The sequence below is a fragment of the Zalophus californianus genome, chromosome 6 (assembly GCF_009762305.2).
Source record: "Zalophus californianus isolate mZalCal1 chromosome 6, mZalCal1.pri.v2, whole genome shotgun sequence".
Taxonomy (NCBI): domain Eukaryota; kingdom Metazoa; phylum Chordata; class Mammalia; order Carnivora; family Otariidae; genus Zalophus; species Zalophus californianus.
This window is the reverse complement of record NC_045600.1, coordinates 118,987,360-118,994,795: the sequence shown is the minus strand read 5'-3', so window position 1 is coordinate 118,994,795 and position 7,436 is coordinate 118,987,360. Positions and strand designations below refer to the sequence as shown.

At 42.9% G+C, this 7,436-nt stretch overlaps 1 long non-coding RNA gene across 1 annotated transcript; it reads right to left on the bottom strand.

The window, feature by feature from the left end:
* Nucleotides 1-832: 832 nt before the first annotated feature.
* On the bottom strand, nucleotides 833-5,980 carry LOC113908689. Its single transcript, XR_003515572.1, has 3 exons — nucleotides 5,819-5,980; nucleotides 5,147-5,266; nucleotides 833-987 (listed from the first exon to the last, which is right to left on the bottom strand). It is a non-coding gene; the product is annotated as an uncharacterized LOC113908689 (long non-coding RNA).
* Between the last annotated feature and the right edge of the window lie 1,456 nt (nucleotides 5,981-7,436).

Here is a 7,436-nt window from a genome sequence, read left to right as displayed (position 1 = left end):
TTCAGGCACCAATCACAAGTCCAGGCTGTTACCTGTGCTTCTGACTAATTGGTGATAAATCAGAGGTTCCCATGTCCCCTTTCTTGAGTTTGACTAATTTTCTAGAGCATCTCACAGAACTGAGATTACCAGTTTATTACAAAAGATATTGAAGGATATGAATGATTACTAGATTACTACTAAGATTACCAGTTTATTACAAAGGATATTGAAGGAAATGAATGAATAGTCAGATGGAGGTATACATAAGAGCTGTTTCCCTGAGGCTGGAGCTGTGCACATGGATGCCTTCTGGTTCAGCAACCCGAAAGCTTTCCAAACCCCATCCTTTTGGGGATTTATGGAGACTTCATTACACAGACATTAAATCATTGACTATTGGTGATTGGCTCAACTGCCAGCCCTTTTCCCGCCTCTGAGTTCAGGGGGTTGAGACTGAAAATTCCAACATTTAATGACATGGTTCATTTCCCCAGCAACAAGCTTCCATCCTGTGGTTATCTAGGGGCTCTCCAAAAAAATCGCCTCATTAATATAAATTCAGGTGAGTTTGAAAAGGGTTTGTTATGAATATCAAGCACATTTATCACACTCATCATTTAGGTATTCCAAGGGTTTTAGGAGCTCTGGGCCAGAAATGGAGATTAAGAGCAAATATGTACTTCTTGTTATAAATTACCATATCACAATATGTTGTGTTTTTTAATATATTACTAACTGTACTTTCAGTCAGTTCTCACAAAAAAAAAAAAACACACACACACACACAAAGTAGGCACACTTGGTAAGCCCGTTTATAAATGATGAGACAGGCTCACACACCCAGTGAGTTTTGAGGTCAGGACTCAGGTCCAGGTATGTCTCCCTCCATAGAATCTCAGCCACTTCCTCTCCACTGCTATCCAACTGTCCCAGGTAGTCATCAGTGTTGGCAGAGGATATTTCATCTTCTCAATGGTGGACACATCATCTTATGTATATGTTTGGCTGATAATAATCAGAAATAAAAAGAATAAAATTCTAATAAATGGATAAAAATAAAGTTGTACATTGAAAACTTGCTCCATGTTGCACCCCAATTATCAAAAGTTGTATAACCAGTGAATGGAACTATTTATTTATCAGACAAATCATTTTCTACAATTTTTGTTAGTCAAATCTGGCACCAGATTTTCCAACCCAATAGTATAAGAGAAGAGCAATAAAGGAGGAAAGTTATAGCTTTTTCAACCTCTCAGCTCCTGTGTGTTCCTCTGTTGGCAAGAGCAGGAGCCAAAGTTTCTCTGTCTGGAAATAAACAAAGGCCATCCAAATGAGAACAAGCAGAGGCTATTTATTCAGCACTTGCTAGAGCAAGGAAGTCAGCCACCATCATTTGCACTTGGCTGAGACTCAAAGGCAGGCAGAAGAGAGGGAAAGCTTATAGGAAAAAAGGGAGAATGTCATGATAGGAGGCTGTTGGCATGGGAGGCTGGGGGCAGGGGAACTAGAAGTGGGACATCCTGTGTGATTGGTTTGGCTTTTTCCAGTTGGTCCTGATTTGGGAGCAGGGGGCAAAACTCAGGGAAGCTAGCAGTCATTGACCAAGTCCTGACTACTCTTGGCTGATTCCTGCAGAGATTGTGGTTTGGCTTTCTGGGCAGGTTGCTGCAGAGATTGTACAGAATTCTATTGGCATATGTGATCTGGCCCCACATGTACATTCAGTTTCTCATCCAGGTAACCCTAATTACAGATGACTATCTTTCACTTTGACACTTGAGAGTGGGTGTGGTAATGTGGGATGCATAAAAGGGCTCATTCTAAAAAATATGGAGTGAGACTAACACAAATATGGAAAAGTATAGGAACATGGGTGCGCACACACACACACACACACACACACACACACACACACACACACACACAGATTGGCACTCCTGCCACTATGTCAGGGGTAGCTGTCCTCTCATCACCAGAGGTCTCCTCAGAACATGTCTTAGACTTGCTTCCTACTTGGTGACACACATAAAAGTAAGGTGTCTGTCTGGAAACCATGGACACTGCACAAAATTAGCCTTCTATCCACCATTATTACCTTTTGCCGATAACTGTGTGGCATAGCAACTCATGTGATTTTCCCAGAGATATACCCATTTGCAAAAATGGAACATGAACCATATCCCTGTAATTAAAGCTGGCTTCTATCTCAATCTTCTAGTCCATCTAATTGCAAATAATAATGATAAGGATCAGTCACCCCCAGGACCACACAGCTGCTTGGTAAATTTGCAGTCTTCAATTTAGTCAAATTCCAGATATTCCACCTTTCCTTCCTTCTAGGCATTGGGAGGCCTCAGCCTCAGTGAGAAAGGCCATTCACCTTTCTGCCACTGTCTTCTCTTAGTGATGTACAACTCTCTATGGTGACCTGTATCCATTTCCGCTGTTGAACTTTCTGCGTGAATACTGCTTCTAAACCCTAAACATAAATAAGACACCTGCAACTCCATCTCCAGGGGCAGCAGAGGAGCCTTCCTGAATGAGAGTCTGAATTCTCTGTCCTTTCCCTGCTTGAGACATCATATCTAGCTGCCCCTACCTGGAGGGGTAACTTTGTCAGCTAGTATACTTCCCAAATCTTTAACCTAAACTAGTCAGCAAAATATGGCTCACAGCAACACCCCTTTTGTAAATAGAGCTTTGTTGGTACACAGTGCCCATTTGTGTGCGTATTGTCTGTGCTGCTTCCTGGGTACAAAAACCAACTAAGTAGTAGCAGTAGAACCTTAATGGCTACATATTTGTTATCTGGGCCCTTAAGAAGAAGTTGCCAACCTCTAGTCTAAATATAGGTTTAAGCTTTGCAGTTTTGAACTGCTAAGTTACACTGATCCCTTTTCCCTTCACAGAGAGGAGACTGGCAGCAACCCTGTTGATGGCCCCAGAGCTCTGGTGAATGAGTGCAATCCTGGACACAGCCAGGCACACTCACAGGTGAAGCAAGATCCCTTCTCTCCCCAACAATGTATGAACAGCTCACTCCACACACCCTAAGTCACCCTCACTTTGAGGAAGCCTGTTGCCCAGATGGATTGCGATCCCCTCTTCATGGCCTTCCTTGACTTGTCCTTCTTGGGCAGGCAGCATAGCCCCAGTCCAAACCATGGCTCAGCCATGGGACTCATTTTGGTTCCTGAGATGTTTGCAGGTAGGATGCAACAGAAGCTTGAATATGGGTCCTGTGGTGGCAAGCTCGCAATCTTATTGTGGCACTGGGATTGATGGAGCCCACACCTCCTTCCTTCCATGTGACCACTTTGCTTCTCACACTGCTTATGATGCCCTAAGGATCATCCTGTGCAGGCTTCACCAAAGAGCCAGTGCCCTCTTGGCACATCCACAGGAGCATGATGTGGATACAAAGAATTCTAACATCCAGAAATATAAGAAGGGTTATGTTACAGAACAGGTCAAATATGAAAAGTAATCGCCTGGACTGTAGTCTGGACAAATGGATAGAAGTCTGTTTCCACAAATCAACTTTATTCCTTTGGGTCACAGACAAATCATGAATTGGCTTCAAATGGGTTTCTGCTCTAAGTTTAATCACCACAAGTTCCAGAAATGATCATAGAATGGTGAGGCTCTTAGGATGAAGAAGATAACTTTATTACCATTCAATAAAATAGAGGGGATGTGCCATTACTGCTTCACTCCTAGGAAAGCAAGGTTTTTGCAGCAGTTTCTGAGTCTCTAACCAAGGGTCTCCAGAGTGTGTTATTCAATGGCATTTACAAATGCCAAGTGTTTGCATGGCTCACAGGATCCCCAGAGCACTGCCTTCAAAACACTTATCTGGATATGAGTGGGAAGGAAAGACGAGAAAATGGAAACCTGGCCAACTCTCCTGCGTGCCTACCAGTGTGCTCATCCAAGAGCCAGGCCTTCCTCCGCAAGGATGACTTCTAATTTCCCCTAGGGCTCTGCTCCAGAATTTCCCTAGGACCTGAATAGGAACACCGGATCCCAAGTGTGGGTGCAAACATGCGCACACACAAATATACACTTACACATGTACACCTTATAAGTATATGCATGTGCAGACACAGACACATATATACACACCCACATCCACCTACATACACACATGTATATGCATATTCACATGCTCATACCTTGTTGACTGTGTGGACTTTTCCATTTTTTTGAAGGTCATTCACACTTAATTCTCCATTCCTATTCTGTCCCTTAGAAATAACTCATAAACCTGCTTTGGCAGCTCTGAAGCACATATTGTCGGCTGCATCCCAGCAGCTTTAGAAATCATCTTAGGTGGAAATGCCATCTTAAAAGCATATTTAATTGCTCATTGCACAAGCTAAGGGGTTGTGAGGAAGAGTCATACAGAACCACAGGGGAACACGGAGATCTCTGAAGTGTTAGGAAGACCAGCCCTGGTGGACTGGGACATTTCAAGTCAATTACTCTGAATTTTTTTTTCCTTTTGCCCCAATATGTCTCTGACAATCCTTTCATTTCTAATCTTTCAGTCTCTCTCTTTCTATCTCATATAAACACTTAGATTTGAATTTTACTTTGTTAGCCAAACTGAAAATCTTTTTTTTTTTTTTGGTAAAAACTCAGTTAAGTCCATTTACATTATATATTTAATGTTAGTTCTGTCATAGTGTTTATCATATTTCATGGCATATTCATTATATCCTATTGTTTTATATTTCATATCTTTCAAGTCAAGCTAATACTTTTCACACAAAAACACATTCTTGTGAAATTCAAAATTAAAGGGGAGAATAGCCAACAAAAGGATAAATGAAACAATGAGCCATCCTTGTCTCCATTGAGGTCTGATTTTTTAAAAAATTTTTTTATTAACATATAACATATTATTTGTTTCTGGGGTACAGTTCTGTGATTCATCAGTCTTACACAATTCACAGCACTCACCATAGCACATACCCTCTCCAATATCCATCACCCAGCCACTCCATCCCTCCCACCCCCCTCCACTCCAGCAATCCTCAGTATTTTTTCCTGAGATTAAGAGTCTCTTATGGTTTGTCTCCCTCTCTGTTTTCATCTTGTTTCATTTTTCCCTCTCTTCCCCTATGATCCTCTGTCTTGTTTCTCAAATTCCTGTGCATACCTTTGCTTAGTGAATTCTCCCAGAATACTGAATGAGAAATTAGAGCCATGAGCCCACAACAAGGAATGGGGGAGAGAAGAGTGTGACACTGTGACATGGGACCAAGTCCATGGCCCACACCTGAAAGACACAATAGTCAGGAGAGCATTCTGTAAAACATACAACATCACACAAACATAAGCAACAGTTATTATCATTGCCCTGGGCCCCAGGTGTGGAGTTAGTAACTTGACGAAAGTCATGGACTCCTTGGGAGGGTGACAAGAGCACCTCGGCTTGCCCAGAGGTGAACCAGGCATCCCTCACCATGCGGTTAACCTTACAGCACTCCAGGGGTCATGTTCACAGCACAATATCAACTGGAACAATAACACTAGATTCCAGGGATGCTGGGAGGCCTGAAATTCTACACAGACATCTGTGATACAATAGGATGCAAACCAGGAAAATTATACTCATCATTTTGATTTGGTGTAAGGATAAGATATAATAAATGCAAGGTTTCTGTAACTGTCCTTGGCAATAACACACTCAGTAAACAGTAGTAGCTATTATTTTCCTTTTAGTTTGTTAAAGTAAAAAAATTAATCTCTATTATATACCCCTGCTCTGCATACATTATAGAGATGAAATAGGGTAATAAGTCTCAAAATATTTAGAGAAGTTACTCACATTCAAAAAGTTCCTCTGCTCCTTACTCAGTGTTCCTCTGATCCTTACTCAGACCTTGCTTCTGCCACATTCTTGGGGACATGACTATAGAACGAAGCTGTGTGGTTCTGAACAGCCAGGCTTGCAGCAGACGCTTGGAGGGGTTGTTACCCAACAGTTAAGGAGGTAACTACCCACTCCAACCTCATCCACAGAAGGAGAAGGATGGAATTCTGTTTGCTGAGGAGCTTCCAGAACTAACATTTTGCTATTCTACATCTCATAAACTGTTGAGTGAAGGAGTAGTGATGACAATGCTGATAGCAAGACTTCACAGTGCTCACTCATCACGTTCCCAGCAGAGGTGAGCTTGCAGAACCAGGCTATGTTCTCAGTAGTCAGTACATGGGAAAGCACCGCTGCATGCCAATATCAGCCATCTCCCATGTCCCTCCCCCAGAATGCTGAGATCTGGTAACAGATGGAGACTGAGGGTGGAATCCCAGCTGTTTCTAAAACCCTGGTTGCTAAGGCTGGACATGCTCACTGGGGAAGAAAGCTGGACAGGATTATTCCTCTCATTTGATGTCCCCACACAATTAAGGAGTAGTCCTTTATTCTTCTGGAATTCAGGACAAATACCAAGGACATTTATGGCTCTGTCCAGCTTGAACTGCTTCTCGCATGGTTTCCTGACGTTCCTAAGCTGCCTTTTCTTGCCACTGTGGTCCCCGGGTGCACCATCACTTCAGGTCATTTTAACCCAATGAGGCCGTGGAACTGGCCTGCACTCTACTCTGACAAGTTCTGTTTGTTTATGGGGCAGCCCGAAAAGGATGTGTGAAAACATCTGTTAAGGTAATCACACCTGGGCTATGAGAACTGCTCATGGCTCAAGGGCATTCTGCTCTCTCTCACCCCTGCCATTACTCCTACCTCCCCAGCTGTGATGCAGCTCACCTCTTACCTAGATGGAGAGGGTCTAGGATGGGCCTGTGCAGCTCAGCATTGCCTAACGACATGCCTGCTGATGTTCTCAGCCTGCTTTTGCTTTGTTGGCTCTGCAAACTGGGAAACCAGAGAGTCCACACCAGCTTGCATGCCACCACTACAACCCAACTAAATAGCCCTGGAAGTGTGATGGACATTGCAACATTTCCTGAGAGTCTTCTTGCTTTTCTTCCTTCATTTTCCTTTAGCCTGATTTGTTCACTTCTTTTTTATTATTCCCCCATGTTATATGCACTGATAAGAGTATTTCCAAATGTGATTTTTTAATAAGGTCCTAAATTAGCAAGTGGACATCTCACCATTGGACAATCAAATTCCTCCAGGCCCCAGAGGTTTCTACTACTCCATCCAACCTCTTTGAAAACATGCTCAAAGCAATTTGGTCTTCCTGCCTTCTATTGTTGAAAGACCCATGCTGGGCCTTATCTTCCTGTAAAAAGGAACCTACTGGGGTTCAGAACAGAGTCCAGGAGCCCTTACTTGTTTCCTTTTGTCTAGGACTCATTCATAGCATGCTAGCTGCAGGCACCCTGCAGGCACCATGTATTCTTGACATTGCTTGCATAAGAGAGGAACAGCACCCCACCCTTAGGAGGAAAATACGAACTTTTAAGGTAGAAGGCTTGGT